The sequence below is a fragment of the Pocillopora damicornis genome, chromosome 5, assembly GCF_964200805.1.
Source record: "Pocillopora damicornis chromosome 5, jaPocDami1.2, whole genome shotgun sequence".
NCBI lineage: Eukaryota > Metazoa > Cnidaria > Anthozoa > Scleractinia > Pocilloporidae > Pocillopora > Pocillopora damicornis.
This window is the reverse complement of record NC_142674.1, coordinates 2,623,055-2,647,504: the sequence shown is the minus strand read 5'-3', so window position 1 is coordinate 2,647,504 and position 24,450 is coordinate 2,623,055.

Below are 24,450 nucleotides of genomic sequence, written 5' to 3'. Positions count from 1 at the left end.
GAATCTTGATTGGTTCCATTCCTACCTATCCTCTCGTTACCAGAAGACTGTCATTGGTCAAGCCTCTTCTCCTGCGCGGAAGGTTTCCGTTGGTGTTCCTCAGGGGTCTATTCTCGGTCCATTACTATTTGCCATTTACATCAACGATCTACCCAAGGTCCTTCGGAACACTACGGTCACCTTATTCGCTGATGACACTGCTATCTACTGCTCTTCTCAATCAGCCCGTGACCTACAGACCATGTTGAATCAGGATCTAGACAGGCTAGCTCAGTGGCTCTACGAGCATAAACTTACACTAAATATCTCGAAGTCTAAATTCATGCTCATTGGCGGTCCAAGGAAACTTAACACCTTAGAAGAATTCACATTAACAATCAAGGAGAAGGAGTTAGACAGAGTCAATTCGTTCAAGTATCTGGGCGTAATTATCAATGAGAATCTGTCTTGGACTGATCATGTGGACTACATTAAGACCAAAGTGTCTCAGAGGCTTGGCGTTTTACAGAGAATAAAACATCTTCTGCCAAGAAATACAAGGGAACTCTTTGTAAAAGCCATGGTGCTGCCAATCCTTGATTATGCAGATGTGACTTGGGGGGATAAATCCAACACCACTCTGATGAACAAGATCCAATTACTCCAGAATAAAGCAGCTAAATTAATTTTAGATATGCCAAAGCATTCATCAGCAACAGAAGCTCTTGATCTACTTGGTTGGGATACATTGGAAAAAAGGCGAAGATCTCATCGTCTATTTTTGGTTTTTAAGTCCTTGAATGGACTAATTGATTGGAATTTTCCACAGTTCATGTGTAACGCTTTTCTGGGAAACATTTCATAAATCATACTGAGCCTTGAGTGATATGAACGCAACTAAACCAAGCAAACTTAGTACGTTTAGTCGTTTATTTCTTTAAAATATCTGCTAAATGTATTCAGTTCCATAATAAGTCTAACCATATCCTATTTGAACAAATTGTTTCGAGTAAAATAGTTCTTACCAAAGTTGTTTTGAAATGTGTGCAGCCTAGCGTATAAACTCATCCCTGCTCATGCAGATTGAATCAGATTGACAGCTGTGCACAAGATCGGTTCCAATTGGCTTACACAGGAGGTGTGTTCGGAGGTGGGTTGAGATGTGAATAAATTTAAGTGCTGTTTGGCCAAGCAAACTTACTTGTGGAATGGATTATAGCGAGAACATGTCCTTAGTTTTCGACACTTTAGTTGTACCTGAATTAACGCAAAGTTAAATTTATTTCATAAAAGACCAGTTGTCACAATTATCAGTGATCCAAAAGGTTGCCTATGTGTTTTGAACCAAGGTTCACAGGTTCTTAATTTCTCTTCATCAAATTTACAACGTTCAGCCTCTGCTCCAAAATTAATTATTCTCCAATAACAAACTAATGGTTAACACAGGGTTTAAGGCTCGTGGCTCACTTTACACTAAATTCTCGATTCAATGGAATTAGAGAGACACACGCTATTAAATAGTGTTTAGACATTAAATCGCTCACGTTCTCGTGTTAACTCCTATCTATGCAATAAAGCCTTCTATCAGAAGTTAGTACCTGTTAGCAATAGCAAGGTTGAGTTAATGATAAAACTGAAGGAAGTCATAAGTATATCTAGCACAAGAGCAATAAAAATTATAAAATTCTGGCGGGATTGCATTCAAGAATCGAGTGACGACGTTAAGCCGATGTTATCTTATATTCGTGATCACAAAAGTAGGCAGCACTTACGCGGTCTTTCACAGCTGGCATAAGTAAGCAAATTAGCGTACCAGAAGAATGTTCAGTTAACTAACTTCACTTAGTCAATAGCTCTTTTTCCGATATATTGCAGTCTATAGTGTATCCAATTTTTTTATTGCACATAAAAATTTTCGATTTTTTAGTTATGTTAGAGATCTCTTAGCATAAGGCGCCGGTCTTTGATACTCAGGCACCAGGTACCATACTTTTTACCTCATGTCTGTGCATTTGCAATAGAAAAACCAATTATGGTTTGCTAAAAAGTTTGGAACACTTCTTTACTTTCACATCAACGTTGATTTTATGAGGAAAATTGCTGTCAAAATTAGTGAAGGCCTTCGTTTTCATTCAAAATCATCCGAGCTACGCTGTTTTTGTAACTTTTGTATATTTCGATACAAATTTTCGAATTCATGTGTAAAGCTTTATTAAGCAAACATTTCATAGTTATGTTGGACGTCAAGTGATACGAACACAAATAAACCAAGCAAGCTTAAGTATATTTAGTCGTTTATTTCGATATTTCAGACCTGTTCAATCTATTCAGTTTATTTTTAAGGCTAACCATATCCTATTCAAACATATCGTGTCGGGCAAGATAGTTTTTAAACGTTGTTATGAAATGTGTGCGATGGAGCGTGAGGTCTTGGAGAATGACACACTCTCCAGCTCGTGGAGATCGAATCAGATTGACAGCTATGTACAAGATGTGTTCTAATTGGCTAACACAAGAAGCGTGTTCGGAGGTGGTCGAAGATCGAGATTCAATTTAAATTTAAGTGCTGTTGGCTAAGCAAAGTGTCTTTGAGGAATTGAAAATAGCTCAGACATTTCTCAATTTTCGAGACCTCAGTCGGTTGTATGTATACATGTCAGATTTTATGCCAGTAACTAACGGCGTAATTTTTTCCAGTTGGCGATGTGTTTATGTAAGATTTTACGCCAGTAACTAGTGGCGTAATTACTTGCAGTCGGTGATGTATATATGTAAGATTCTACGCCAGTAACTAACGGCGTAATATCTTCTAGTCGATCAGTCAAGTAAACAAGACAGACTCCATTTTAATATCAATGTAATTTACAATCATCTAGTTGCCTTGACACCTTATCGAATTTAACATCATCAAGCTTCTAACCTAGAGGATTTCCAAATATTTCCTCGATGACAAGTTGCAACCAGCAAGCTGAAAAATATTCTACTAATCAATTTAACGATAAAAGATGTCTTTTGTAAAAGCACAATACACTTAATTTACTTCTATTTACCTATTCTAAAACAAGGTTTCTCTAAGAAAGGATAGTTGTTTTGGATTATAAAAATAGATGACAAAATTCCAATTATGTTACAGTAAATGCTTTGAATTAGCGTTGAAATCTGCATCTCAAGTGCGCATCGACTCAAGTAAACTCTTAGAAAAAAAAGCATGTTTTGTTTTAGCGGGCCTCTTGAAGTTGTGAGCGAAACTGAACGAATTGTCAAAAGAGACGGTTAACGAGGAAGAGAAGAGCAAAAAATTTAGGTAGGTATTATATAAAATGTGTGCCCATAAAGCCATTGGGTCTCATCGTTCATCGCCAACTTTTTTTAGGCCGAAAGTTTTGCAGTCGAGTGTGCAGAGAGTAGCACGATATGTAGCAGTTAGGGAGAAAATTCAATTTTAAGAAAGTTTAGGCCCTAGGCGACACTAGCCGGCGAGGGGTCTACAAGTAGAAGTGATTGGTGCTGGATCCCTGGCGCACCTCTTGCCGGTTCCCAATTAATCTAATAACAAAGGCCTGCTGCTTTGGCTGTCAGTATACGAAGAAACAAAAATTCAACAATTTTCTAATCCAACCACCGACTAACATCACTATACCTTGTATTAAAATGTTCCATCTCCCGTCAGCCGAAAAACCATTACAAATTTTCGAATTCATGAGTAACGTTTTACCGTTCGTGTCTAATTGGATGAACGACGTATTTTCACAGTTGTTTGTTCAGTACGTGAAACGAAAAAAAACGAAATTTATGCGATGTTATTTCAAAACTGTCGATGCCCACTTCCTGCCTCCAGTAATATAATTTATCCATTGTTATCACAAACTGTTGATTGACAGTTCCTTTGATGCTTTTCTGTCGATTCGATTTTTTCATTATTTATTCTACCAAGGTTTATGCATGAAAGGGATATATAATGGGTGATAAATTGAGATAATATGTGGATACACAACAATTATCTTCCGAAAAACCCTTATAAATTTTCGAATTCATGTGTAACGTTTTACCGTTCGTGTCTAATTGGACGAACGACGTATTTTCACGGTTGTTCGTTCAGTATGTAAAACTTATTAAAAAGAAAACGAAATTTATGCGATGTTATTTAAAAACTGTCGATGCCCAATTCGTACCTCCAGTAATATAATCTATCCATTGTTATCATAAACTGTTGATTGACAGTTCCTTTGATGCTTCTCTGTCGATTCGATTTTTCCATTATTCATTCTACCAAGGTTTATACATGAAAGGGATATATAATGGGTGATAGATTGAAATGAAATGTGGATACACAACAATTATCTTCCAACCATCGACTAACATCACTATACCTTGTATCAAAATTTTCCATCTCTTCAGCAGAAAAATCATTGTCTCTTGAGCTGCAAGAAATAGAGAAACTCGTTTCGTTTCGATTCCGACAGATGGTATTACTGGGTTCGTCCAAAGATATATCTATACAGGCTCTGATAGGTATAACGCTTTTCGCGTTACTTCAAATGCAAGCTGTCTGTAATTCAGTAGCAATTTAAAGAAAAAGTTCAATATAAAAATTACCGACGCAACAGGAATGTGAGGAAGGCGAGAGGGTGCCCTATTTATTATTCGATACGGGCTCCGAAAGGTATGACGCTTTTTGCGTTATTTCTAATGCTTCTAATGCATGCTGTCTGTAATTCGGTAGCAATTTAAAGATAAAGTTCAATATAAAAATTACCGACGCAACAGACGAATGATGGGACGAGAAAAACCTTGGTGACTTTGGGGACAGTTTCTCCGGGCCTCATCGAAAACTCTTAATGAAAATTACGATAAGAAGAACTTTAAAGTTTTTCTTGGGATAACCAAGCTTACTCTTACAAGTACGTACCTCATAATGGATCAGATTGTAAAAATTTTGCTGCTGAAAGTTTTCACAAGTGTTCACCCGACTGGCTTTTGATGTGCAATTTGTACAGCGCCTGAGTATAGCAGTTTTAACAAATGGGGTGGTAACATGAAGACGATACGTTCAATGAAAGGTGCATTTGAAAGGTGAATTTCAAAGGTGCATACCATGTGAACATAACATGTGATACCACTGCCGCACGCGAATCCGTGGACTCCTATTGGCTAAAACCTCCACATGCTTCTACGTGTTTTTGTCTCCCCGTTCTGGGGCGAACTCAGTCTCGCAGAAAACTATTTTTAGGCAGCATTTACATTTCCGCTGGTTGATTAAGAATATAATGATGATGTTGGCTATGTTTGCAAGTCACGCACTCTGCGCAGGCACAATGTTGTTTCAGTGATCGCACGCAGAAGCGAAAGATACCGTAAATATAGATACCGAAAGATACCGAGTCAAACAATCAGAGACCTCAAACTTATTTAATGAAATAATTTATAACATGCATTAAGATAAACTTTTAGAGGGTTTCTTCGCCCGCGAGAAAGTTTTAGGCCCTTGGCGACTCTAGCCGGCGAGGAGTCTACAAGTAGAAGTGATTGATGCTGGATCCCCTGCGCACCTCTTGTCGGTTCCCAACTAACCTTAACCTCGGGCAAAGAAACGCTCTTCCAAAGCGCTAATAACGAAAGCCTGCTCTTAAGCTGTCAGTATACGAACAAAACAAAAATTCTCAAATTCCGCACAACTTAAACAGAAACAAATGACTTTTTCCGTGGGATCAGAACGGAAAAGTAACTGAACTGAAATTCATGCATTAAAAGAGAAACAATAGATATTTCACAGTTGCAAAATAAAGATATTTTTTAAAGGACACAGAAATTCACCTAAGCGCCGGATTTTAATGGATTCCAAACGCAAAATGAAGCTTAAATCTCTAATTCACCTAATTCATCTTTACTCAATTTCAGTCAGTGAGATCAGAGCGCACAGTTCTTTTTAAACTTTTCTGTCGATTTGATTTCTTTTACCAAGGCCAATAAAAAATGGGTGAAAGACTGCGATAAAATGCGAGTACACACACATTCTCTAATCCAACCGCCGACTAACATCACTACACCTTGTATCAAAATGTTTTTCAACAGAAAAATCATAGCAAATTTACGAATTCATGTGTAACTTTTTACCGTTCGTGTCTAATTGAATAGTGGGCGCCAGTGTCCTTGTATACAAATTATCACCATGACCGCTCGTCCACAACTAAACGAACTAAAACGATTTTGAAGCCCGATTTTTTTTTGTTTGAACTTAAAACGAATCATAATATTTTCGAAATTCTTGATGTACAATAATTTTAACTGTTTGAAACTCACATTGGGAAAATACCGAGCGATAATTTCCTCAAAACGGCGTTCATATATTCTGTAATTACCGTTTGCACAAGTCAGACAACCAAGTCCGAGTAAGTCCTAATTCTCAAAAATAGGGCAGTTCTAATTCCCAGAAACGGAGTCATGAAACCTTACCTTGTTCATACTACTAGACAGTGAAATTTCATCTACTTCACCGGATCCCTTCTGAAATTACTACTCGTCGCTAGGTAAGCTTATATTTCACCAAGCGAAGGTGAAATGAATGACACTGGAAACACGTCGGACGATTTACCGGCGCATCCGGAAAATAAATGAAGCTCGCCCACTTACTTCGAGAGGAAAGCGACGTAAAATTCTGTTAAACTTAACCTCCTATAATTATTCTAGAATAAACAAAACCGATAATGGCTTTGAGGTTTCATGCAAAAATGTGGCATCGTATTTGAAAGTTTCTAAAGCGACAAAACAGCTTAATCGTGTTTTTGTCTCTAGTCTCAACATTTATATCTCCAAATCGATATTATCAGGCAAACTCATTCTTATCTGAAATCAGCGATTACACTGTGCGTAAAAGATGTTTACCTGGCAGCATTGTAGCTCTGTAACACTGAACTATCAGTCGAATTCATCGCCTCGAATAAGTTAATCAATCAGTCCCTACACTGCCAGTTTCTTGATCGTGCACGTAAGATTCAGGAAAGCTGCATTGAGAAGGTAACTTTGTATTCATCAATGTACTAGAAGGAAAGAGGGAATGCTATGTAAGCAACGAAAACCTCGTGGCGCTGTATGACAACATCAATTGACTTTGCGTTATAAGCGTTAAAGAAGACAATACAAAACAATAAAACAACTACTTAGACGGAGCGAGAACTCCAAGCTATTTCAAAAGCTGCCGATCTGTTGGCGACAAGCCTGGATTCGTAAGGTAAGATCAGCGTCAATAGTTCCTCATTGATGAGGGACAAAGCATTTGACTCACATCAGACTCACCAAAAGATCTGAACAAACTTCTCTGCATCGTAGCAAATATCAGGTCGTCTTCGTAACTTGATCGAAGGTTTTCGCTGGATAAAATCGGCAACCACAAGTGCACCTTAATTTATGGAGGGAATAAAGTGACACACAAAACTCAGCGATTCGTGACCAATCAATGTTGCACTCTGGGGCGTCATTAGAAAACAATAGCAACTATGAGCAGGAACAAAGCTGTACTGCTTTATAACCACCAGTGTTGCTAATTTGTCGGCGAATGTCAACGAGTAGTAGTTTTACTAAAAGGTTTTCATGTTTAATTAGTGGCAACGAACATTCGTGACTTGAGAAAAGACAATTACAGAACTCTCGATGGTCAATCACTTGCCCTATTAATCTCATCGAACTTCGAAGTGAAACGGTCGTGAACCTTCGACACTTCTAAAGGCCTATTTACACGGTACGACTTTGTCGCATGCGACAAGCTTACGACATGCCTACGACATGACTTAGGACAATTTACACGCGCACGACATTTTCACCTACGACATGCCAAAATCGCGTGCAATTCCACTCGTTTCGGCCGCGGTCATTGTTTCAATAATTTGCAAGAGAAGGAAAAGAACCTCTTCCTCGCTCCACAGTGATATCATATTCTCTGTTTCCTCATCTGAGAATGTATTTTTTGCTTTGGAAGCAGTCTTCGACTTTCCGGAGGCGACTTCCTCCGCCATTTTGACGCAAGAAAATTTCACCTTCCTCCCCTACTCAGTAGAAATTTGTTACAAAATACGTCATTTTCTATCAATTTCGGCTACGATTGTCGCAGCGTTTTAAAACATGTTTTAAAATCCTACGACATTTTTCGTGAAGTGCACGACAGTCGTAAGCGAGTGGTAGGTTTGATTTACACGATACAATTCGTGTCGTAGGCCTGTCGTAAGCTTGTCGCATGCTACAAAGTTGTACCGTGTAAATAGGCCTTAACAAACCTCGGCACGCAGTTGGTGAACTGCTTTTAAAAAAAAAGTTGAAAAACAATAACAGCATTTCGCTAGAATTAGAATTCCCATAAATGTAGATATGTTTTTTGACATACATTTTTTCTTTGCAGCTTATCTTACCTTTCTGTCAATAGCATCTTCGCTAACCATTTTTACGAGTAGGGGTAAAGGGCAGACCCAACCTAACTGAAATATCAAAATTGAATTCCCGAAATTCTGAATCTTCATCAAATCCACGGTTATCTTGGAAGTCCGCATGTCCTCGGGTTGTAAATCCATCAAATTTGTTTAAAAACATTCAGGAGTTGAAGGACCGGAAGTAATAAGTTGAAAAAATTACAATAACCTAAAGATTTTGGTATTAATTCATGGAATAGTTACTTCGGCATTGAAGATTTCTGGAGTTAAAACAGTGCCTTGTTTATTTCGAATTGGCTGTAGCCAGCACTGCATATGTCCTGAACGGAAAACATCAACAATTTAAACTAATTTGACTTGTAAAGTGTCAACATAAAAGCTGAATGACGCAAAGACAACTGTAAGTTTGCTTGGGAAAAATGACTGGAATTTAACTCTGAACGTTCGATTTTAACAAAGCAATTTGGGTCTTAGACGAAGTTGCATAACGATATTTGAAAACGTTTTTTCTAGTGGATATTGAAACAATATTTACTTCCGGATTCGAAAAGCAATGTGAATTCTTTTCTTAGGTGACAGAGCTTTATTCTGATAAATTTTTAATTCACTTCCCTTTTTTTTCTATGTATGGACTTGAGTATAAAGGCAGATTATAATATGTCTGCTATGTTGCATCAATGTAGCAGTGCAGTAGCAGTAAAAATAAAGACGCTAGGCTTGCACAGGAGATTAACATCCGCAATAAAAAAGAAAATAAAAACCTTCAAATATGACCTCTCCGTCGGTAGTTAAAAAATTATATTATATTTACCGAACAAAAAAGGGAAGATAGTTTTTGAAACTAAAGCCAACAAAGATGGTCACTAGTTAGTAACATTATAGTAAATGTAAGTCTGAACATGCCTCCTCGAGCAATGGAAAATTTCCATTTCTTTCCCCTCGATTGTAGCTTGGGAAACAGGACCATCAAAGTTGACTAAAAGCTACAAAAGTCCCCACTGAAAAAGCCAGAACGTTTCCGTTACTAACGCGTGCGTGTGTATTTTTTAAGGACAAGTATGCATAGGCCATACATTTCAATTTATCTTAATTTTCAACGGAATAGAGGAAGCCACAGAGCGAATATTTTAAAAAATCATCTGACTCAGCAGAAGATGTCTACATGAACTAAAAGATACCGCGGTGTTATTACTCAAATATAAGTCGTTGAAATATTTTCATATTAGCAGACAACGAGTTTCGTTTTGTTTTCGAATTGCAAATTTTGGGCACTAGTCAACAGAGACCTGACGGACTGAAACTTTTCTACGAGCAAGAAATCGGAGTCACATTGCAGCGACTGTTAATTGCATTTCATACCAAATGATTTGTAATTGACCAATTTATGTGCGAGTGTCACAGGCAAATTGGTAAAAATAACTTTTACTTCTTTCTTACTTTACCTTTGAAATTAGGGATCCATATTTGTGAGGAATCTCGTCGTGATACCACGGTCATGAAAACTAACGGAAGAGCGTGCGATGGTTCGATAGAAAATTATGCATACTTAAGAATTACATTGAAAATATCCAAAACCCTAATATAGCTGTGATTTAAAACAAAAACTTCTGTTAAGGCCAATTTTTGCTGCGCAGAGGCACAAGGCTCAACAATGTTGGTTTTGGAAAACAGCGCTGGTCATTTAGGTTCGGTATTGTAGTCTATACGGTAGACGAGGGTCAAAAAATTAGAGACTTTAAACTCATTTAAGAAAAGAACAATGAACATGTGTTAAGACAAACTTTTAGATCAAAAGTGCCGTTCCCAAATGCGACTCTTAGCCATTCCTTGCAATTGTATGTAAATATTACTTCTTCTCATGGAATCTTAGGGAGTTTATTTTCTTTAAATTGTACAAAGATTCAGCCTAGTAACATGCAATTGTTATTATAAGTAATTTAAATGGTATTTTTAAAGTCAGTAGGATTGAAATTGTGATTTGAGTGTCTTCGATTAGCGGATGTCTTCCGCCGGTGCTAGATCCCTGAGACACCCAAATAAAGTAATAAAAAATGTAATTATCATTATTATTATTATTGTATCATCATTATTATTATTTTAAATAATTGTAATTATCATATGTGATATTCCCACATAGGGATCTTTCTTGAGCGTAGTCTGTTGCATGAACTGTTCGTACGTATGGCAAAATCATTTACTCGAGACTAATTTGACTAAAAATACTTAAGTATATCAATCTCTGCTCTTCTTTCGTTTTTACACAATGAATGGATCGACGCCCTCATTGGGAATAGACAACCCCTTCGCCTCTTTGAGTTTCGGGCGTTTTGTTTCTCGCATTATATATAATTTTCCGGCTCTGTAAATTTCAAAGATCCTATACCCTCAGGTAGCCATATACGGCTTATTAAGACGCAAGCAAACACCTGTATTAATAAAAAAAAAGTTTGACTCTCACGCGTTGGTTGGGATATCGATTTGAATTAACGGTTTTTTTCGGGTTTTTTCAGTTTTTTTTTTGTTGTTGCTTCTCCAACAGGACTGCAACTTTATTTTAAACTCTCCGTTTAGTCGTTCTACGAAGGTTCTACTCAAACAAACAAGCAAGGCTCCCTTTTAATTTCAGTGTAATTTACAGTCAACTAGTTGCCCAGGCACCGTATCAAATTTAACAGCATCAAACGTCTAAAATAGAGGACTTCTAAATATTTTAAAGTTACAACCAGAAAGCTATAAAATATTCTACGACTCAATTTAACGATAAAAGCATGTCTTTTGTAAAAGCACAATCCACTTAATTTCACTCCTATCTATCTATTCTAAAAGAGGCTTTTTCTACTAAAGGATGGTTGTTTTCGATTGAAAATAAATGGAGCAATTCCAATTAGCTTGCTTTAAATGCTTGAGACTGAAGTGTGTATCGATTTAAGTAAACTCTTAGAAAAAAATGCATGTTTTGTTTAAACAAGCTTCTTGAAGTTGTAAGCTAAACTGAATGAATTGTTCAAAGAGGCGGTTGACGAGGAAGAGAAGAGAAAATTATTTGCCAAATAAATTAAAAATAATTACGATTCTGCGAGTTTTATAAAGCGACAAACTTCAAAGAATATAACCTTGACTCTCAAAAGGCTGCTTAAACCTAACATAGCTTTCTATACATTACAAATACCTATATATTACAAATACCTTTAGAGGTTGTAACGTACAGGCTATTTCATTGTGCTTCATTTATAGCTGGTTAGACAAGCCTACCAATAGAGGTAATAGAGATGCACACATACGGACCAAATAGCATCATCTGGACAGCTAGCCACTCTTTAAAAAGTACACAAATAACTACAATTCCGGTAAACAGAATCTTAAGGACTTCTCCTCTCTCATTAGAGGTTCTCAATAGGGTTGTGGTTTTTGCGACTAACGGTTAATTTTTGGCTATTTTACGGTTTATGCTTAATTTCTTTCCCTTGCAATTAAAAAAATTATGCGGTTAACTTTTTTGACGACTAATAGTTAAAATGAGTTAAGTTTTAACGCCTAACGGCCTATTTTTTTTCGGCGTTTCACGGCTAACGGTTAACCGCACTGAGACCCTCTCATCAAGTATAAGTGCATGCTTCCAAACAGAAAAAGCCAGGCGTAGTTCGCTGGATTACGACCAGAAAAACTACAAAAAAATTTTAGATGTTCTTATGTCCCTGTTTTGTGGTGGGAAAAATCACTATAGCATCTAAGCAACATTGCACAAGTCTGCATATAAAAATAATCTTATGTGCCAACGCTGGTGCTAGACAAAGTTAAGCAAAGATACTAGGATATTAGGATGTTCTATAAATGGGTTTATCTATAAATGGGTTTATCTATAAATGAAGCACTACTCTTTGTAAACTTTTAATATAAAAATAGCCAGTACTTAAAGGATACCTCTTTCGAAAGAAGCGAGCAGGACAAATTCAAAACACCTGCACGACTGATAGTGGAACACTACGTGCCAGAATGCACTCGATTGCAAAAACGCTGACAATTAGCTAAAAAGCATGATCCATCAACCATGAGACCCAACGAATTCATGGGAAATGTTCGCACAGCCCACATAACCAATGCCTTACTTTGTCAGTATTCATGAAATGTTTGTTTACGACAATTCATTTCTTTCAGGAAAGCGTCGAAGGCTTCTATTATTTAACACGCGCAACCAATTGTAGCTATTAAATAATTGTATACCCATAAAGCCGTTGGGTCTCATCGTTCCTGGCTTACTTTTTTTAGACTTAAAGTTTTGCAGTCGAGTGTGTAGAGGGTAGCACGATATGTAGCAGTTAGCGAGAAAACTCAATTTTGAGAAAAAGCTTGTCATCTTTTACATAAGCATGACTAAATACTTGCTCTATGGAAGCAAAATTTGCAAAACCACACCCCGTACGACTGATCACTTCTGTTGGCTTCTGAAAGGCTATCATGCCGGGCTGTGCTTGAAGGATTTTGCTTAAATGGCGTTCGGCACCACTCTGATCCATAATGGACAGTGTGATCCTCTGAGTGAAAGGCCACCTTACTTCAAAGTCGTCATACTCTCCCATCATCATGTGCAAAGATGGCGACAAACCTGCCACTACCATCACCGACGCCATTGAAGTATATCCTCAAGCCAAGCTTGTATCCATAACGATCAGTTTTGACGGGACGGGTGAAAACAGCAGTCGTGCCTCCATTGGCATCAACATGGCGATGCTGTCTAACCTCTGTAATCTTTGCTATGAAAAATGCATCTCTTGCATTCATTCCCTTTGTGGCTTTTTGCGGCTTGGCCCTACGTAAAAGTAGCATATCAGTTAAGTTCTGAAATGAAGTCTTTCGGCTAAGCATCGAGCTGTAGAAGGAAAAAAAGGTTCTGGTTTCCAATGAAAAAGCTAATAAGCAAAGCCCGTAAGCAAACTCTCACTGATCAGCAACAGTCAATCCTTTCCCTGTTACACCAAATCATTCTGTGAAGGGAAAATTTTCGTAATCCTAAAGTTAGTTACTTGCCTAGCAATTTCCTTTTCCCATAATCGCAACTCTTGCATAGTGCAGCTTTGCTGAATTGCTTGATCATTCTCACCGAGGGAGCTCACACAATTTACTTGGGAATCGTTGGTTTGCTGCTGACATCGAGGTTGATCCTCATATCCCCTCAGCCGCAGTTCTGACGTCCCTTGCACCAGGTAACTACCTCGCACATGCTGATCACTCTCTTGTGCTGGATACCCCACATGGCGATCTGCTGATGGTGGTGCATCTTGCACTTCTGGTTGCTGGGTAGGCGAACTTGATCCACTGTGAAGTGCGCAATCTCCCTGCTGGTAGTTTGGCTGTTCTGGTGTTTCCATCATTTGATCTGAAAGCAGATTTTTCACCTGAACAGAGTGGAATACATAGATGTAAGATGGTGAATTGCTTATGCTCAAGAATAGTATTCGTTCACGCGTTTCTTGCGATCATCTGGACGATCGAGTAGTGTTCATTAAATTGATACAAGTCACGGTTTGTCAAATGTTGTCAGTCTGGTTTGTGGAGACGTATCGTTTCATTGAAAAAAAAAGTATTTATCGTTTCTCTTCCTTTTCAGCAATTGCGAGATTAAAGGGGTAGAATCAGGTAAGCCAGATTACAAATTTATTATCATGGACAAAAACATCGGAGATTCACTTTGTAGGTGTACTTTTCCAAATTTCTTTCTTCGTTTTCTTTGAATTCCGAATTCTTCAAATACCACCACGAAATTGTGTGTTGTGAATGCCAATCTTTATTCAAAGTAGTAACATCACACTTGGAAGCCATCATTATAAGTGCTAAAGGTGCTCACCTCAGAATCTGGTAAGCGATAGATCACTCGATATTTGATCTAGAAGCGTCTTGTGACGTAGATGTTAATGACTCAGTTGTCTAAAACTCTTCTCGGCATTATGGTCTACAATATGGAAAAAACGAAGCGTCCGTGATCAAACAAAGCTCAGTTAGGGCTTGAGAATCTTTGTATTAAAGTAAATACTCGCTTCTGATATTGAAATTGACTTAGGCTTCAAAAACTCTCTGGATGGAGACGTAAATAGTTTCTCTTGAAACCAAATTAGTCCCCAGACGTTACTCCGTTACGAAACAGCATCAACGTCCACAAAAGCATATACTTATAAGTGAGTTTAGTTTCGTTAACCTAAATTGGACAAGCGTTCTTCGCTTTGATCTCTCGTGTGGGACTCAGTCTTCCATTACAGTGGATCAATTTTCTTTGGAAGGTTTGGAGAACAGATTTTAGTTAAGTGCATCGATCTTACAAATGAATATTCAGCACTGTACCTTATGGTCAATTTTTGAATCGCGAATTTTAACTTTTAAGGGTCAGCTTGGCTAGATCTCAGAATTGAGAGTTCATTCACTTTGTTAGATTATTTCGAGGTGAATAATTTGTTAACGCAATTATGAGAAAGCAACGAAGCTAAGAGATTTAGATTTTTTCCATAGTTAATGAAACTTTGACAAAAGTGTAAACTTTGAGGTAGAGTAACTCCTTCGCTAGACATTTCTGAGGTGCTCATGAAAAGAATTGGTAAGCGCTGCAGTCTATTGGCCTTTAACTTTCCGGCTGTAATTACCGGATGGGTTGATGCTATGATTAGAAGTTTAGTATACGACCATTGTAACTTTCGCTTTCTGTCGAGACATATCTTCTGTCTGCAAAGATACCTAATGGTGGAGGATTGACAAGGTTTGCGTTGGATTTTGACCTCTTAAAAGATCGTAATCAAACGCCGAGGTCTTTTTGGGTGTAAAAAGGTTCGTTGGGAGAGCAACCTGTCCAGGTAGCTGTTGTGAGTCTTCGCATTTGGGTGCCTCATAATAATCGGGCACTTGACTTTGACTGACTGATTAACTGTCGGAGGTTCCGTCGGTAGCCTAGGTCCCGCATTGTGCATTGTGCAACAGGCGAGCACGTGCTCTGATGTCACGCAACTTGTCACAAGTTTGCACATGATCGAGACAGATTTGAAACGTTTTAGCAAGGTATTTTATTTTATTTTGCTCAGTTTTGACTTTCACCGGAGGAGTGTACGGAAGTGATATAAATTGCTAAATCTGTTTGGGTTATCCCTTCAACATGACCAGTGATTATCCCACGGATGGCTTTATTATTTTGTGGACTCGAAACCGGTGGTATCATTTTACTCGCCTCAATGATGATTGGAGAAAACCCAAGAGGCAAATTTCTATTCATATACTGCTTGGCCCACAAAAAGTAAACAACTTGCGGTCAAACTCCAAATGCACAACACTTTGTGGCTAGTTGAATCTCAGGACGAAATTTCAAGATTAGAGCCTGGACTTTACGAAACAATTGTGACAACTCGTTGAGAAGGTGAAGCATTCACAGAAAATTGGTGCGGCTTATTTTATCGCCGGCGATGATCGCGCGAAATCCAGACTGGTTCGAATTTGTTCAGTGTATCTTGGTGACAAAATATCCAGCAAAATGCTTAAAGTGCTTATGACACAATTGTTTTATTTTATCTTTTTTTTTTTTTTCATTTTCTGGTTGATAGCTGTATTTAAAATAAGCAATAACCGACCTCAGTGCCTAATGAGTTCTTCTTGACCATTTTTTTGTGCATCGGAAGCATGATTTGGCGGCCAAAAGTGCAAGCCAGCGGCCAAAACGATCATGTTACATAGCTGTGAGACTTAGAAAACTGTGAAGACACGTCGGCAACTATGGCGCAGAAAGGAGAAATCTACAAGAAAGGACGAACGTATTCCATGGCGGGAGCACCAAATGATGTTGGCTTCAAGAATAATTCATATATACCAGGTATCTCTATATCCTCCTTTCTAAAGGATGTAGGTAATGTCGTCAGCCTTACGCTCCGTACCGTTTTCGAAAACGGCTGTTACGAACACATACCACTAGTCAAATCAGGGGAAGATAACAAATTAACTTAACCAAAAGGAATACTGAGCAAGGGGCCTGTGGTGGATTCCTTATAGTTGTTGTTGTTTTTTTTTTTCAGAGATTCTACAAAAAGCTAGCCTAGATGAATAGGTGACGGGAGGAATCATACATATTTTACTTACTGAATGCCTTTCCCGCCGACACAAACAAATTGATGCAGTTAGTTCGAGATCCTTCCGTGAAGATTCGAAAAGATAGAACTTAGCTTAAACATAACTCGCAGTTGAGTCACAGTGTCAGTTATAAAGCCGTGGTAAAAAAGATCGAAATTTTTTTAAAAGAACCTACCTTAACCGCAGCCTGAAATGAAATGTGTTTCATCCGATAGCTTACTATTGAAAATTTAACCGCACGTTATAATTGTTAATTTTTGAATCGTTGTTCTACTTGGGCGCTTTAGAATCACGAAGTTCCTGTTTTCATTCAGTGGGAAAACCCCCGCAGATCCGAAATTTTGGAATAATTAACTCATATTCAATTATATTCTATTTTTAACAATTCATTCAACTGCGTTAGTTGTTAACTGTTGTCAAAGTCCACATAATGCTCTGCACGTTTAAGAATGGAACGATAAAGTCTTTGATTTGCAGCACTGAACTGCAACGATTTTGTGTCTACATGGGAGGATTATGCGTACACCCTGTGAGACAGTCAGACCACATTAATTTTGTGCTGAGGCAAGTTGAGATAACTCAGCTCATTTTCGCTTCAATATCGACTTCTGATAATACTAGTCATCCAAGGAAATTGTAGAAAAAGCTTTACTTTAATTGGAAAAGCAGTTGTCATTTTAAGTTTCGATATTGATTCTCGATTTATATCGAGACTAGAAAAGAATACGAATATTTTCCAAATTGAAGTAAAATCAGAGTTTTGGTTTACTCTTCTGATAGGGCTTCCTTGGTCTATAATACGAACTGTAGTTGAATGAATTTTAAAATCTGCCATACCACCGGTAACTTAAACAAAATATTTTGCTTCACCATCATTTTAGTTTAATTTTTCTGAATCCACTGTTGGGTTGACACGTCTCAAGTGGAACCCACGTACACAGTCTTCCGTAAAGCATTTGTTTTTTAATCGTTCGAAACAATGGACATAACTGATTGGATATACGTTATACATCATATGACCCGTAGTGTATTCGTAAAGATTTCAAGAAACAAATACACAAAATGATCGAATTAAACGATACAACTACCGTGGATAAAAAAGATTGCTATTTCTTCTGCTATTTACAACTCACTCGAGCGGTATGGTCGGCCGTAATCACTTCCTTCTCTAAAGTGTATAAGACACGGTCTAGTTAAAACATTTGCGATACGTCACATTCTTTACCATGTTCAATGTGGCCTGCGATACAGTCTAGTAATATGTCAGTGGCCAACCCAAATGTTTGTGGCGTGATCCCGGTACAATTTCAGGAACATGGAAGCAAGATTACTCCGTGGATGCCTAAAGCCCATAGAAACAAAATGGTAATCTGAAAAGGTATGGGGTGGAGGAAAATTGTATAAATGCTTTTCCAACGACTTTTTTTTTTTTGCAATTGGGTGTATATGGAGATAAATAACAAGCCAAGGGAATTCTTTATCTTTTCAGTACTACCGATAGAGCTTTCGTCAGAAATCCTTTTAAGTTGTAAATAAAAGTGAATCTTGCATTTTCGAATACAATTAATTATTCTTCAGAATTATCCCTATGAATCGACTTCCACAGTGAATCATCGGAATAGCTTTGGGAGAAAGAACCGATCGCAGTATCAGAACCATACATTAAGAACTTTGCTCGCAAACAGTGAATGTTGACAATAAAACATCTTATTATCCGACTGTACTAAATAGAGTACAAATAATGCACAAATTTCCTGCGATATTGTACGGTTATTTTGTACTGTAAAAAAAAACCTGTTAACCAGTCGGCTGCGCGCGCTACGCTTCTCTATCCACTTTGCCTCTCCCGCCTTATCAGAAATGAGCAGAACTGAAGACTCAGCAGAAAAAAGCAGTTGGATAATAAATAAGTTATTAGACGTATCGCTGATTATTTTTCCTCGTTGTTAGTATTTTGACTCGCCCTACGGGCTCATCTTATTACACATACCGCTGAGTATTTTTACTTTCGTTATATTATGAGAAAAGTTGGGATGTACTCGGAGACTCACGAAAGCGTTACCGTTGCCCGTGGGCAGAGATGTCAGATATGTAGGAAAATACGGACCGCGCTAAGAACCAATAAGATTGCAGGATTCGTTACCGTGCCCTCTGAGAAAAAAACAATTAGCGATAGTACACACCAAACCGTTTCATAAAAAACATATATCCAGATCTAGATCATACATGACGTGAGTTTTAGAAACTCTACTTTCGGCTTTTTGACTCAAAAAACAACTATTTGTGCGGAGAGCGACCGAAAAATGATTGATTCATCTGCGTTATGTGCGCGCCATGCAAATAGGAGATATAGAAGTGGCGTGTGAAGTATTTATAGAATACAAGCACATAATGCTTTCTTGGGAAACAAATTGACCCTTTTGCGAAAAAAAGACTCGGGAAATAACGCCCATGATCAAATAAAGGTCCAAGAAACTCAACGTCTATAATTAAGTGGCACATTACCCGTAGGTTCAGTTGTTAATCAAGAGGAGAGTGGAGCATGTTTTAACGCACGTTTTGCATTGATTAACTGTCGCCCACCTAGACTAGCGGTGCATCAAAACGTTTGACGATTGTTTTACTGTTCTACGGTATAATTTAACCAACAGAAAGACTGCTAAAATTCTACAAACTCAACCACTAAATTAAACAATTTGTAATAACAAGTGAATTTAAATTCGCCAGCGAAATAGAAGGCATGAAATTGGAATTTATGGAGAGCTCAAACTGTAAGCGCAGCACACTTTCAAAACACTGTAACAAAGGTGATCAAGGTAAGTGAAAGCCATTACTGATAATTTCGTAGGCCGTGTATGGACGCATGGACGTTCGGTAACTCAAAGGGAAACATTCGTACCTTAGGGCGATATCGCTTTTTCCAATTCCACAATAAGATCTGAGGCAAGAGGCCGGCTACTATCACTCCCTTCACTTGGAAAATTCATCCATCAGTTGAGCGTGTCGAGATCAGAATGGACTCAAAACGGCTGGAACTTTCTTTAACGCTTCCAAACACTTAGTTTGCCAAAAAATCGGATTAAAAGACTTGTGGTGGAATTTTGTCGCTTGCACTGACCGTGATCGAATTATTCCACCCACAACTGGCTTAGAATTAATTAGTCAAAGGTCATCAGTTTTACCAGTTGCATGGAATATATTAAAAAGTGGCTCTCAGTAGGGGTTTCGAGAATGAGTTCGCTTTAACGTGTGCAAAGAGAAGAAAAGGGAAGAAAAAAGGAGGTTTAGATCACTTAAGAGAAAGATAACAGAAGGTTTTTCTTACGGGCGAAGACCGGCGGAATTATCAGCAGATTACTTGCTTCATATATATTGATAGCTTCTTTCCTCCTCTCTTCTCGTCTTATGTTCATTTATATTCTGAGCCCACTGTAATTGGCTATGCTGTTACAGTGTCCCCACCATTTTTTGTCGTTTTTGTCATTTTTTTAATCTATTTATTTTGATTGTTGTTGTATGGCGAAGTTAATAATAAATAAATTTCCACCGTTGCAATCTGTAGTGTACGCTTAATGCTTTCATTGCTCAGAGAATCACTGAAGGAGAAGGTTTGGCAGAATCTTTGTTTCTAAAATAGTCATAGTGTACAATAGAGACCCCCTTTCATAAAGATGGGGGGGGGGTGGGGATTCACAAAATAAAACGAAGGTTACTGCTAGCACAATTTCAGTTTGGACTATCGGGACACTTTAGTTTTTTCGCTGTGAAGAATTTCCTTCCCCCAGTTACTAAAAACCCTGCAATCAGCATCTTATTCAAACTGGAAAGGCTGTAAAGGAAAATATTTGAAGATGTGATGAAAGAAGCAGCAAGGAGACTTTCTGCTCTAAAATATGAAACTGAAAAATCAACTGATATATGTTAATTTAATTTAATTTAATTTATAGACTTATATTGCGCAATTATTAATATAAGAATTTCAATTGCGCATTACCATATTACCATGGAAACCAACCAACCTCCTTACAGTATATGTATCTCCAAACCCAGGATAGGAGAGGACGAGGAGCAAACCAAAATATCTGTGGTGAATGTACAAGAACTGTACGAAATAACCAAGACGCCATATTGTCTGTTCGTTATACTGGTTAGTCACACGTCAAGTGCCTACAACTATCTAAATCAAGCTTCGAGTATTATTCACAGCGCCAAAACATCGAATGGACATGTTCACTTTGTTATTTATCGAATTTTAGCGATTTCTCCTTTAATGACAACGACTAAAGTGTCAGCTTTGGAAAAGACAACAACTTGGATTCAGCAAATGATCTATTTCCTGTAGACGACGCTCAAATGGATATTAGACAATTTAGGAACAACAACAGAAAACAATGTATCAGTGCAAACTTAAACATCAACAATCTACGAAACAAATTTGCAGAGATAAAAGAATGGCTCGCTTCCGACGCTTTTGTCATTTTTTCGGTGCAAGAAACCAGGATCGATCGCTCGTTCCCAAACACCCAATTCCACGTCGACGACTATAATCTATTTCTGTGATAGTGCAGTGTGATCGTCCGGGTGAGTGTAGTCCTGAGAAGGACTGATATAGTTTCGACAAGCTGAGCGGAAGTCATCATCAGAGTCAAGTGAGTAGTTGCTGCCGGTCGAATGCTCTAGGTCCATTTCGTATAAAGTGATTGGTCAGGTTTGCCGTGACGAAGCCATTCACGTCTCTGAGAAAGTGATCTGAACTGATGATCTGTATTGCGGCAAAATGGTCCACCTAAAATAACAAAAAAGAGAAATGTCCAATGAAAATTTGTTTTATTTACGACATCACAAAGCCAACCAGGATATCTATGTATTTTTCTATGTATGCCCTTCGCTGTTGCATATGTTTTCGACGACCCTAACGATGCTTACTGGTGTTGGGAAGAATTATAGAATCACGTCCTAGACGACCATGCATCTGTCATACCGACGAAAAGATGTTCATTAATGGGTCTGAAATTTATTATGACTTGTATTCGAAAAGCTATTCGAGACTGAGATCGATTCAGGAAAAAGTTCCACACATCCACAGAAGTTGCTATTTTTCTTTTCTTTTCTTTTTATCATTTCTTTTCGTTTCTTTTCATAGCCGTTCTTTCCTTCAGTTTCTTTCTTTTTTTTCTGTCATTTACCTTCTTAGCATTTATTCTTCTTTCCCAATCTACACTTTACAAGGGAGTCCTAGTGGTAAAATTTATTGTCTACCATAAATACGAGTAACAGTTATTATATCTGTTTTCTGCAATCTGGATGCACCAGACATTAACGAAAGACGCTTCGCTTCACCAGTTACGCTCAAACAAAATTTCAAATTGCAAAATTTCTAAAGCTCAGTAACGTTTCGAGTGCTAGCTCTTTGCCATTCGCTAACGCTCCAAACGACAACTTGATAAACTCTTTACGGAAGCCAATTTACGTTATCAACTCAGTTGATAATTAAAAGCAATTTATATTGTGATACCCTTCATCGACGCAGTACCACGGTTCTCCTTTTATTTTTTAGGTATCCCTTGGAATTAAATCCTACTTTACAGCCAAGCTCTGAATGAATCATTGTTTCAAATGTATTATCTTGGATTTACATTACGTCCTTAACACAGTCAGCGAGAGTTTTTTTTTTTTTTAAAGTAAGATTGCTTTACTCAAAGAATTCATGTTTTAGCTTTCTCTTTCCGTTCATGAAAGCCAAACCTGTTTACAAAATCACTGATTTAAATCCCGTCCTTAGTACAGTCAGCGAGAGTTTTTTTAATAAGACTCAGCTTCTCTCAAAGAGTTCATGTTTTAGCTTTCCCTTTCTGTTCATGAAAGCTAAACCTGTTTACAAAATCACTGATCAAAATCACCGCTCTACATCCCGTCCTTAACACAGTCAGCGAGAGATTTTTAAGTAAGACTCAGCTTCTCTCAAAGAGTTCATCATGTTTAAGCTTTCTCTTTCCGTTTGTTCATGAAAGCTAAACCTGTTTTCAAAATCACTGATCAAAACCAGGCTTTGAATTTCTATTTTTGCATTAGATCCCTAAGTATTTAGCGCGCAAACGTCAGTGCAAGAGTGTCGGTCTCTTTATGAGAGAAAAAGGTTAAAAGGGGTCAGCAATTTGTCCCTCATGTTTACCCAACTTTTCCTTCGCTAATAATCCGTCTTGTTAACTGCTGTTACTGATAAGCGGATTATAAACTAGATGCATTGAAGTGATAATAGTACAACGAGAGCCAAACATTATTCATAGAAACTCTCACACGAAGATTGCCACTGGTATGTATTCGGGCTTGACAATGCAAACCTCATTATCACTTTGTCGGGCATTGTGGCACATTTTGGGGGATAAAATGGAGATTTTGGCGGACTTAAATGCATTTTATCCCGCTTGTACGACTGCGTGATAGTTCAGACTGTTTAATTTGTTCGCATTAATTTTTTTCAGTTTTTATTTTCTCAATGCCCTCTTGGTCGGACCCAAAACATAGTTATGCCCGCGAACATAACCTCTATTGTTTCATTGCATTGACCCAAAACAACAACTTCGGAAAGTTTGATAACTATCTAACGACGGAGGTGTTACCAAGCACATCCCTTTATCAAACGCCAGAGTTGGCAACTCAAACATTAATATTTCGGTGGATATCGAGCGATAATTAGCTTGGAATAGATAATGTACGCAGAATACCAACAGCTTAAATAAAATCCCAACACTGATAACTCAACAGATTTTGTAAAGATGTCCATATCAGGCCTATGTTTCCTTTTCCACTGCTTGAATAATATCTGTAATCTTTCAATTTATCCCCCATACATTAACGCAAATTTTAAACACCGGATAAAAGCTTTATGTGATTATCACCTTAGTGTAAACACTTTGCTTAATGCTTCGGCAACAGAAACAATATCTGTCTATCTAATTAGCGCGTATAATCAAAACACGTCATGCCCAGCACGTCTTTAATTCTGGAGTCTGAGACAAACGTGCTGGGCTCAGAAGGGGTCTAAAAAAGAACAGGGGGTTCGTTTCTCACCGAGTTGTTTTTTGTATGTCTTCAATAACGCACGTAAAATTAGCTGCAAATGAAAGTTTGGTAATCTGTAAGGAAACCCTTGGAATCAAAATCCTACATCATCATTTCTCGTTTCATCATTTCTTACGTTCTTTTTAAATTATTTTCATTATTTCAAGCTCTTTCTCACTTAAGGATATAATCATTGACTTACTTATTTTCAGTTTATCTACTTATATATTCATTTATCCATCATCTGTTTTTGGTGCCCCATTAGACTATCCGGAATTCGGATAAGACGCAAAAAAACAAACACTGCAAATAACGTTTTTGAAGATTGTAAGCAAAAAGTTTCAAAGTGCACAACTGTCACATAGCATCTTTAACCTGACCCAATGTGATTTCACAATTATATTCACCACACGTCGAGGAATGTAAGTTAAATTACGAATTAAGTATTGATTAATATCCTAGTAAATAATTGTCACGAAATTATGAATGGTTGTAATAGAGGGCGTGTTTGATTTCAATCACAATTTGTAAACATAGTCCGCGGTTGATTTGCTTTGCGAGAGATGTTGTAATTGCACGCGTTTTCCGCTAAATAAGGATTGGAAAACGTGTACATGTTGTTGGGAAATAAGAATTTAATATAGGGCTATTACAGTAGATTTGCTTGGGATTTAACTGTACTTGTGATTGTAGGAAAAATACTAGTTTAGTTACGCGAAGCGAACTATGAGTAGTGTTGTAGATGGTAGTTTAAGTCTCACTCATGAAAACCGTCAGAATTGTCAAGATCGTTAGATTGTGAAGTGTAGATCGTAGTGATCATCGTAAATAAACCTTGAAAAAGAAGATTGCTTACAGTCCTCTTCGATCGAGCAGAGACAGAGATTCTGCGACATCA